Here is a 9637-nt window from a genome sequence, read left to right as displayed (position 1 = left end):
ACTCAAATTTCGTGACTTCATTACAAACTTTCTCATTTCACCAGAAAAAGTGGAGTATGGATGGCAGTGACCAGTTTGCTTGTTATATTACAAGCACATTTCTGTTTGGTATTTTTCCCAAGTCACTTGTAAAATTTTCCAGTTCCTTGTGACATTTTTTATCTTGGCCTTCACACAATTGTTTCAAAAAGGTAATGTGACTGACATTCTTGCCTGCACAAGTTTTTGAAATTTTCAAGTGGCCTGAACTTGTACATACATTTTGGCACAAGGTCGTCTTTAGAAGCAGGAAGAGCAACCCAAAATTTAACTGCTTAATGCAAGTGTCTCACTGCCTGCCAGCACTGCAATTAGTTATGGTAATCAAACGTTGGGAGTTTAGAGTAAGCAATCAACAGCTGAACGAGTTGTGCGAATGCACTGCACCTCAAATGGCATTAAGTTTCAATTACATTAAGTATGTCGACGTGGCACCACATGAATGACATTGAATGCATATGACTAACTGCATTAAGCAGTTAGTCATATGCTATGCCAGTGTGGCACAGGTATTGGACCATTTCAAACAGACTTAGAATCAAGCCACATGCCAAGATGGGTGTGGAAATGCAATGCACGAAGTCTACGTTTAATTCAGATAAGCTGCACTTTAAAGTTCCTACAAAATATTTCACTTTTCTGGCAGTAATTTTGGGTCTGTTTTAAGAGAATTACACTTCACTTGGTCTGGTAGCATGTCGCTTCTCAACTTCAAACCAACCTTTGTGGCCGGAACCACCTGAGCTGGCAGGTAATTAACTTTTGTAGCTAAATTGAATGTTGCTGTGGCAACAAATGCACAAGCACGGACACGTTGCTATTTCATGCTTTTTGCGGCATATCATTTCACAGATAGTGTTTCATGCATAAACCTGCTAGTCAAGCAATGTACGTGTTGTGCTGTAGACTATCAGTGATACTGAAAAGTCTGCAGGCTATGGCTGACTATGGCTAAATGAAGTCCCGAAAGATTACGGAAGGTTTATTACTAGTACCGAGTCTGAATCCCAGTAGGTCAACACCATCTGTTTGGTAAAGCAGGATTTACATCATGGAATGGATTGCCGAATCAGCCAACGAATGAGCTCAGTGCCGCTGAATCATGCTGCACACAAAACTGTCACAGACCAGCTGCTAGCGGCGAGTCTCAACTGCAGCTCATCCACGTCACGGTTGTCTCTGAGAACTAAGTCGGCGATCCGACCGGTAGCGTGAATCAAGCTTAAGGGGTCAAACTCTGCAGATTTTGCGCATGGCAGTCTGTACACAATACATGCCATGCATCTTCAGGCCCTGAGCAGCCACCTAAAAAGCATTCATCAAAGCTGGCTTGTCTGCAATAAGAGACTTACAAGGGAAATGACCTTGATTTTTTTTGTGTATTCTGCTACAACTGTTTCTGTATTCTGTTTATTGAAAAAGTGTGCGGTGTGTAACTGCGAGCAATACCACAGGAACATGTTGCAGCAAACAAAAGCATGTTATTGTTGTCTGAGCCGGCACTCGTATTCTCAGAAAGATTGGCTGTGGTGGCTCAGTGCCTATTAGAGATGGGCAAAACGGCTCACTTCAGTGAACGGCTCGGAACGGCTCAGCTCACTGAAATGAACCGGTTCATTTGAACGGCTCACCGGTTCACTTAAACGTGTAACTTGTGTTATGCATATTCTATAGTTATCTGGCTTTGAAAAAAAACTACATATGCATAATTTAATAACCGTGTTATTGGTATTTTTGCTATGTTTAGAGAATATTTTTACATATATTAAGAGCGTGAATTTTTAGTTGTAATGAAACTTTCTTTTCTGATATTGGGGATAAAATGCTTATGATACTGTGACAGGCAGAATGCGACGTACTTTCTTCAGAAAAAAAAAATATTTAACTTCATTGTCATTACAGAAGCTTGTCTGTTTTTGTGGTACTTTAAAATCAACTTTTGTCAAAATAAAAACACACAATGATTGTACATTATGTTTCAACCTTATTCACATACGTATTCACATACGTATGTTCCGACATATGTGCCGACATTCACATACGTATGTTCACTATAATATGAGGAAGCTGTAATGCCATGCAAAATGAATGTAGAAATCATTTCTTGAAGTAATATACAAAAATCATACGAAAGATCCACAAAACTGCCGCATGTACCTTTCGTTTTTTTTTTCTCTTGAGTGCACGCGCGATACTGGCAATCATGTCATCATACGCCAGGACAAAAAAAGAAAAAAGAAGAAATGAAGCTCTATTACAACAGGAGATCATTGACCTCGTTTTAATGACGTGCTAATGATACACGCTCACAAAATGCACTGAAGTGGATGTCATAGGCGACATTTTCATGACAACACTAATTAGCATAAATGAAGACCAGGACGTAAACTGTACGTTCACCTGTTGTCTTCAAAGACACGGAAGACCATCTTCGACTTGTTATTGGACCAGCGCACGATGTGCGATCGGTGAGAGTCGTCAGACATCGTTCGAACAGCAGCAGGAAATGAACGGTACCATCCTTTGCCAATTAATACTTCTTAACTTCTCCCCTCGGTCGCATCGGATGCCACACCATAGGACGCACAAAAAACCAAAGGGAGTGCTGCTCACACCACACACTGCGAGCGAGTACCAGTAGCGCGAGCCTGCCCACACCGGCCACCATTCATCGGTCAGAAATCGAAACCCAGCAGAAGACCCAGCTCTGACGGAACGGTTCAGCACGGCTCATTCAAGGAGAGCGAACCGGCTTCCTAACTCCGACAGAAACGCCGCTCACTTACTGAACCACAGCTCCCTCGCTCTTCAAAAGAGCGGCGCGCTCCTGAGCGCTCAGGAGCGAGCCGGATCTTTTGAAGAGCGAGTGAGCTGTGGCGAAAAGAGCGGTGAGCGCTCAGGAGCGCTCACCGCCGCTCACTCGCTCTTTAAAAAGAGCCGCTCACAAGATCCGGCTCACTCCTGAGCAACCCATCTCTAGTGCCTATACCGTCCTGCTAACTGGTTACAAGATCGTGGATTCACCTCCCAGATTCAGCAGCAACATTCCGATCAGGGGCAGAGTGTGAAGGCTCACATAATTGCATACGGGTTTCTTTTGTAAATCGCTAACAGAATTTTTTAAAACTGCCCGTGGCGTGTAGCACCAATTCTGCTGCTTCAGCTGGATTACTCTCAGAGGCCGACATTAATTGCATGAGAAATCATAATTAATATTTCACTAATTAACAAAGTTTTGCTAATTCTAACTTTTGCTTTGCTAATTATTATTATTATTATTTTGTTTATAAGTACACCACAGGTTCCAATCGGAACACTGAGTGATGGGGGAGGCAGTACAACAAAATTACATAAAGCATAAACAGGAACAAGGGAACATTATTAATGACTACAAAAATTCTATACAATACTGAAAACCACTTTTACAAGAAGTGAGAGTGCAAATTCTCGTGGAATGTTTCACGGTTAGTGATGGAAACAAGGCTATCAGGAAGATCATTCCAGAGTGCTATGGCTTGTGGCAACGCTGAGCAATTCAAAGTTTTGGTTCTACCAAATATTAACGTGAGGCTGAGGTGGTTATGAAGACGCCTAGAAGTACGTAGTGGGGTTACAAGTGGTAATCTGTGTTGTGTTGTGCCATGAATGTATTTGTGTATCAGACATAAGAGCGATTTTTCTACGGGTACATAATGCTTGAAGGGAATAGACTACTTTAATTCGAGTGACACTGGAATGCCGGTCATAGTTGGATAAGATGAACGAGATGAACATCTTGGCCGCTCTGTTTTGTACTGCTTCTAACTGCTTCTAATCAACTTTTAAACTAATTGCGTTATGGTACATATTTGAAATTTATTCATTGTAGCCGGTGACTTTAAAAGCCACATCCACTTGGAAGGAATTCTGAGGATGACACTAGTTTCAAAATATGCGTTGCCAATTTTTGAAATGAAATGCATTGGTGTTCCAGTAATTTTTTAGCTTCAATGCATAAAAAGGCGTTTTGTTTAAAAAAAATTATGTCGCAGTTTCACCTGAAAGGCGAAGCATCAATTGCGATAGCAAATTTGTAGAGAGCTATATGGAGTAATGATAGTAGCTTTATCAGCTGTATAAACTTTGACATGCAGCAACACCGGCCACACGCAGAACTTGTTGACGCCGTCGGCGTTTTGCCCGCGTTCTCACAAAATGTGTGCGGCGTTGGTGACTGTTGCCGGAGCCTCTGATATAAATAGGCACTTGGTGCCACAGCTAAACGTCGCCTCCCTTCCCTCCCCCTCCCCCCCACGGCCTTTCGCGCGCCGGAAGAAGGCGCGTTTGCTCTACATATATGGTGATTGTAAAGGAGGAAAGAGACGCCTACTTCTGCAGCCCTTAAGGGAGCACGGCGCAGAACGTGCATTTGTTCTCCGCCGTGGGTTCCCTCCCCGTGAAAGCGCGCGTCCCTCGCACCCTTTCACTCGCACATACAGCGTTCGGCGGCGTACGGCGACGATTTCATCTCCATTGACGTCATATGGAACCTCACGGCGACGGCGACGACGAGGGCAGAAATCTGCTTTGGAGTGTCCATATAATTGCTATCGCAATAAAAAGTAAGTTTAACAACAGTGCATGCTTGATGTAAGTTTGACAGCACTTGTCTCAAAACTGGTGCTAGTTTTAAAATTCGTTCCAAGTATATGTGCCTCGTGAAATCAATGTCCTCAATTCATATATGGCAATATGTCTGCTGATGTAATTAGTTATATATTTGATTAGAGAAATTTTGTTAGTCAACTATGCATTTTGATTTCCGCTGTAAGTAATGGCCACCTCTTCGAGTAATCTAGCTCAATGAGTAGATTGGTGCTATATGCCACAGGCAATTTTTAAAAATTCCATTAATATTTAAAAAAATAGTATGTGTACATTGAAGGAGCACAGGTGATCAAAATTAATCCAGAGCCATCCACTACAGCGTCTCACTCAGCATAGTTTCCTACAAAAATTACTATACTCCATTTCATACGTGCAGGCAATGCTTCGAATGCTTGCATTTGCAACCAGCATATACTGCATCGCATATGAAAGAAAGATCTGTCATGTGTCATGTAATTTGATCTAGCATCAAGTTTGACACTTTTATGTTGCAAAACATGACTCGGTTATTACATAGACGGTGACGCAGATTTGAACCTTTTTGCCACCAAATTTTGCAACCAGTGGCCATAACGCACCGCTTTGGTCGCAACCGAAACATAGTGTGCTTCCTACTGGAAGCAAAAAGATGCATATGTAATATGAAATTTGAAGTAAACTTGTGTCTGCAAGTTGTAGTTTTGATGTACAAGTATATTTGTTTTGCAGGAAGTGTCACAAATGAAGAACAACCGCTCTGTGAAACGCACGAATTGACACTTCTAGGATGACACCACTCCTGTAGCTTCTGCAATGTTGCCTGTCAAGTGTTGAAACAAGAGCATACAAGGAGCTGCAAGTGCGGGAACAATAGGCAGTATGTGGATTTGCCTAAACTTTGTCGTCCTGACTTTAAACGGCTCTGCAACTTTGTAAATTGGTCATTTTTGGCAAAATTTTGCATCATAAGGGCAACAGTTTGCAAAGTACTATGCATGTGCTCAGTCTTATTCCCTTCTGCATTAAAAAAAATAACAAAATTTAACTGCTTCGAAATTTAGGTCAATAAAGACAAATGAAGCATAGCGAACAAAGTCGCACAAGAACATCTGAAGCCACAGGCATGACAATCGGACAAAACCACGTACTGTAGCTTGCATTGCCGAGTGCAGGTGCTTTTCCAGCAATATGGGGGCACAGGGAATGATAGAAATGGTGCCGTAATTTTCAACTTTGTGTGTTCTTTCCACTTTTGCCAAAGGGAACATGAGCACTGCTTTTACACCCGTACGCATGACTTGAGTGTTAACCATATTAAAATTAATGTTCACGGAAACAAGCTTTAGCAGCTAAAAGTCACAACACAGGACCTTAACAGATAGTCTATCCCCAACAGCATGATCTGTTGTTGTAGACCAAGGAAGATGCTGTGAATTTCCTTTACAGCACATTCCGTAAGTGGAGCGAAGTACACTATGAAACAAAGTAGACAAGCCAATAGCCATAGCAGTGCTATTAGAGACTAATAAGAAAACGGCAGGTCCCACGCCCTGTGGGAATCGATGTTATGCGAAGCAGTGTGCGGGGAGCTTACCAAGTTAACGAAATGACCATGAGAGCACCAAGACGTAGGCGGCTCTTTCATGACCCACATGACATGCATGTCATGACCTATCATTTATGCTCGTCATTCACTGTTCTCATACTATGCCAATTTTGGTACCTACCAAGTTAACGAAACGACCATGAGAGCGCCTAGATAAATAAATAAATAGATAGATAAATAACTAGATAGATAGATACTGTCAAAGTGGCAATATTTGCCAAAAAAATGCTCCGCATTTAAAAACGTATTTAACTTGTCTGCCAGCATTACTGACTGCACCCCAAAAAATTGGCTCTGGTTTAGCTCTGGTTAAACCTAGTGAAGTAGCGATAGCTACAGACCCCCGGCTGGACTTAGCCTTCGCTTGTAATTAGACGTGTTGGTATTAAACTTAGTGGTTTCCCACTGGCCTCCTTCAGGATGGCCGACTTCTCACCATCCATACCTCAACTATGGCTGCGGCGACGTGAGCTCCCCCCTTCTGTACTCCCGGTTATCACAGCTGCGGAGTGCGGGGTGTGATGGCATACAGAGGGTGCAGCTAGCACCCAATGGCAGGAGCGGTGGCCGCGCGGCGACCGTGACGAGGTGAGTTGCCGGAGAATCGAGGCCCATGGTGTGACGTCACACAGAGGTCGCAGCGAGCACGCCAGCTGTGGCGGTTGCCAGGCAACGGCGGACACGCGCCTGTAGGAGCGCTGGCCGCGTGGCGACCGCGACGAGTCGAGTCACCGGAGAATCAAGGCCCGTGGTGTGACGTCACACATAGGGCGTGGCGAGCGCCCAAGGACAGGAGCGGTGGCCGCGCGGCGACCGCGACGAGCCAAGTTGCTGGAGAATCGAGGGCCCTGGTGTGATGTCACACTGCGGCCACGACTCAAAGTGCGGCAACGGCGAAAAAGCGAAAACCTGGCGTAATGTAGCTATCGCTACAATACGCCCGATAATCTTATGTAGATGGCTTGCCTCACGACCGCTGAGCTCAATTTTTAGGGACCAAGTTTTGCAGTGATCAGATCTGGAGTGGCTGAACTGATGATGAAAGTATTTACGCTTCTGTGAACGAAGTAAGGCAGCTGCCTTGTAGTGCACCGTTTTAAATGCAAAGCATTTCTTGGCGAACATTTGCCACTTTGACAGTATCTATCTATCTAGCCAGCTACGTGTTGGTGCTCTCATGGTCGTTTCATTAAATTGGTATGTACCAAAATTGGCACAGTATCACAAGAGTCTATGACGAACATAAATGATGGGTCATGACATGAATGTCATGACATGCGTGTCACATAGGTCATGAAACAGCCGCCTACATCTTGGTGCTCTCATGGTTGTTTCGTTAACTTGGTATGTACCACAGTTGGCATAGTATGATAAGAGAATATAATGAACATGATAGGGCATGACATGCATGTCATGTAAGGCATGAAACAGCCGCCTATGCCTTGGTGCTCTCATGGTCATTTCGTTAACTTGATATGTACCAAAATTGGCACAGTATCTATCACAAGAGTCTATGACGAACATAAATGATGGGTCATGACATGCGTGTCACATAGGTCATGAAACAGCCGCCTACATCTTGGTGCTCTCATGGTTGTTTCGTTAACTTGGTATGTACCACAGTTGGCATAGTATGATAAGAGAATATAATGAACATGATAGGGCATGACATGCATGTCATGTAAGGCATGAAACAGCCGCCTATGCCTTGGTGCTCTCATGGTCATTTCGTTAACTTGATATGTACCAAAATTGGCACAGTATCTATCACAAGAGTCTATGACGAACATAAATGATGGGTCATGACATGAATGTCATGACATGCGTGTCACATAGGTCATGAAACAGCCGCCTACATCTTGGTGCTCTCATGGTTGTTTCGTTAACTTGGTATGTACCACAGTTGGCATAGTATGATAAGAGAATATAATGAACATAAACGATAGGGCATGACATGCATGTCATGTAAGGCATGAAACAGCTGCCTATGCCTTGGTGCTCTCATGGCCATTTCGTTAACTTGATATGTACCAAAATTGGCACAGTATCACAAGAGTCTATGACGAACATAAATGATGGGTCATGACATGAATGTCATGACATGCGTGTCAATAGGTCATGAAACAGCCGCCTACATCTTGGTGCTCTCATGGTTGTTTCGTTAACTTGGTATGTACCACAGTTGGCATAGTATGATAAGAGAATATAATGAACATAAAAGATAGGGCATGACATGCATGTCATGTAAGGCATGAAACAGCTGCCTATGCCTTGGTGCTCTCATGGTCATTTCGTTAACTTGATATGTACCAAAATTGGCACAGTATCACAAGAGTCTATGACGAACATAAATGATGGGTCATGACATGAATGTCATGACATGCGTGTCACATAGGTCATGAAACAGCCGCCTACATCTTGGTGCTCTCATGGTTGTTTCGTTAACTTGGTATGTACCACAGTTGGCATAGTATGATAAGAGAATATAATGAACATAAAAGATAGGGCATGACATGCATGTCATGTAAGGCATGAAACAGCCGCCTATGCCTTGGTGCTCTCATGGTCATTTCGTGAACTTGATATGTACCAAAATTGGCACAGTATGACAAGAGTGTATAATAAACATAAATGATAGGGCATGACATGAATGTCTTGACATGCGTGTATGTAGGTCATGAAACAGCCGCCTACGTCTTGGTGCTCTCATGGTCGTTTCGTTAACTTGGTAGGCTCCCCACACACTGCATTGCATAACATTGATTCCCACTGGGCGTGGGATCTGCTGGCATTTTTTTATATCTATATAGGGTGTTTCATTTTAGCTATGGTATGTTATGATAAACTTTATTCAGGTCCTGAAGATCAACCCTTAGGATGACGCAGGCGGCTCCGACGTCGGGACAGTAAGGTTTAACCTTACCGCCATGTCGTGAGCCTTCTGGACGGCCTGTACTTGATCTAAAAGCACTCCACTGTGAAGCACTCGCCGCCACCAGTCTCTTTCTTTGTTGCAGTCTGTGAAAGCCACAGGACATTGCCAAAGCATATGATCCAGAGTAATGATGCCATTACACTTCTCGCAATTCATTGGTATCTCTCTTTCTGGATATAGCTTCTCAATAAAGTTTGGACTAGGATAAGTTCTTGTCTGTAACAATCTCAGAGTCACCGCTTGAGCTCTATTGAGCTTAGCGTGTGGGTCGATCATTACCTTCTGTTCATGTAGTAATGCTTCGTGACTTCATTATATGTAAGTAATTGGTCCCTGTTCTCCTCCAGCATATTATTGGGGTACTGGTTGCGTAGTGCACGGATAGTAAGTTCTCGTGCAGCTGCGTTAGCCATCTTGTTCAAATTCCTCCA

The sequence above is a fragment of the Dermacentor silvarum genome, chromosome 8 (genome assembly GCF_013339745.2).
Source record: "Dermacentor silvarum isolate Dsil-2018 chromosome 8, BIME_Dsil_1.4, whole genome shotgun sequence".
Lineage (NCBI taxonomy): Eukaryota > Metazoa > Arthropoda > Arachnida > Ixodida > Ixodidae > Dermacentor > Dermacentor silvarum.
The sequence above is the reverse complement of the archived record's forward strand: the minus strand, read 5'-3'. Positions refer to the sequence as shown.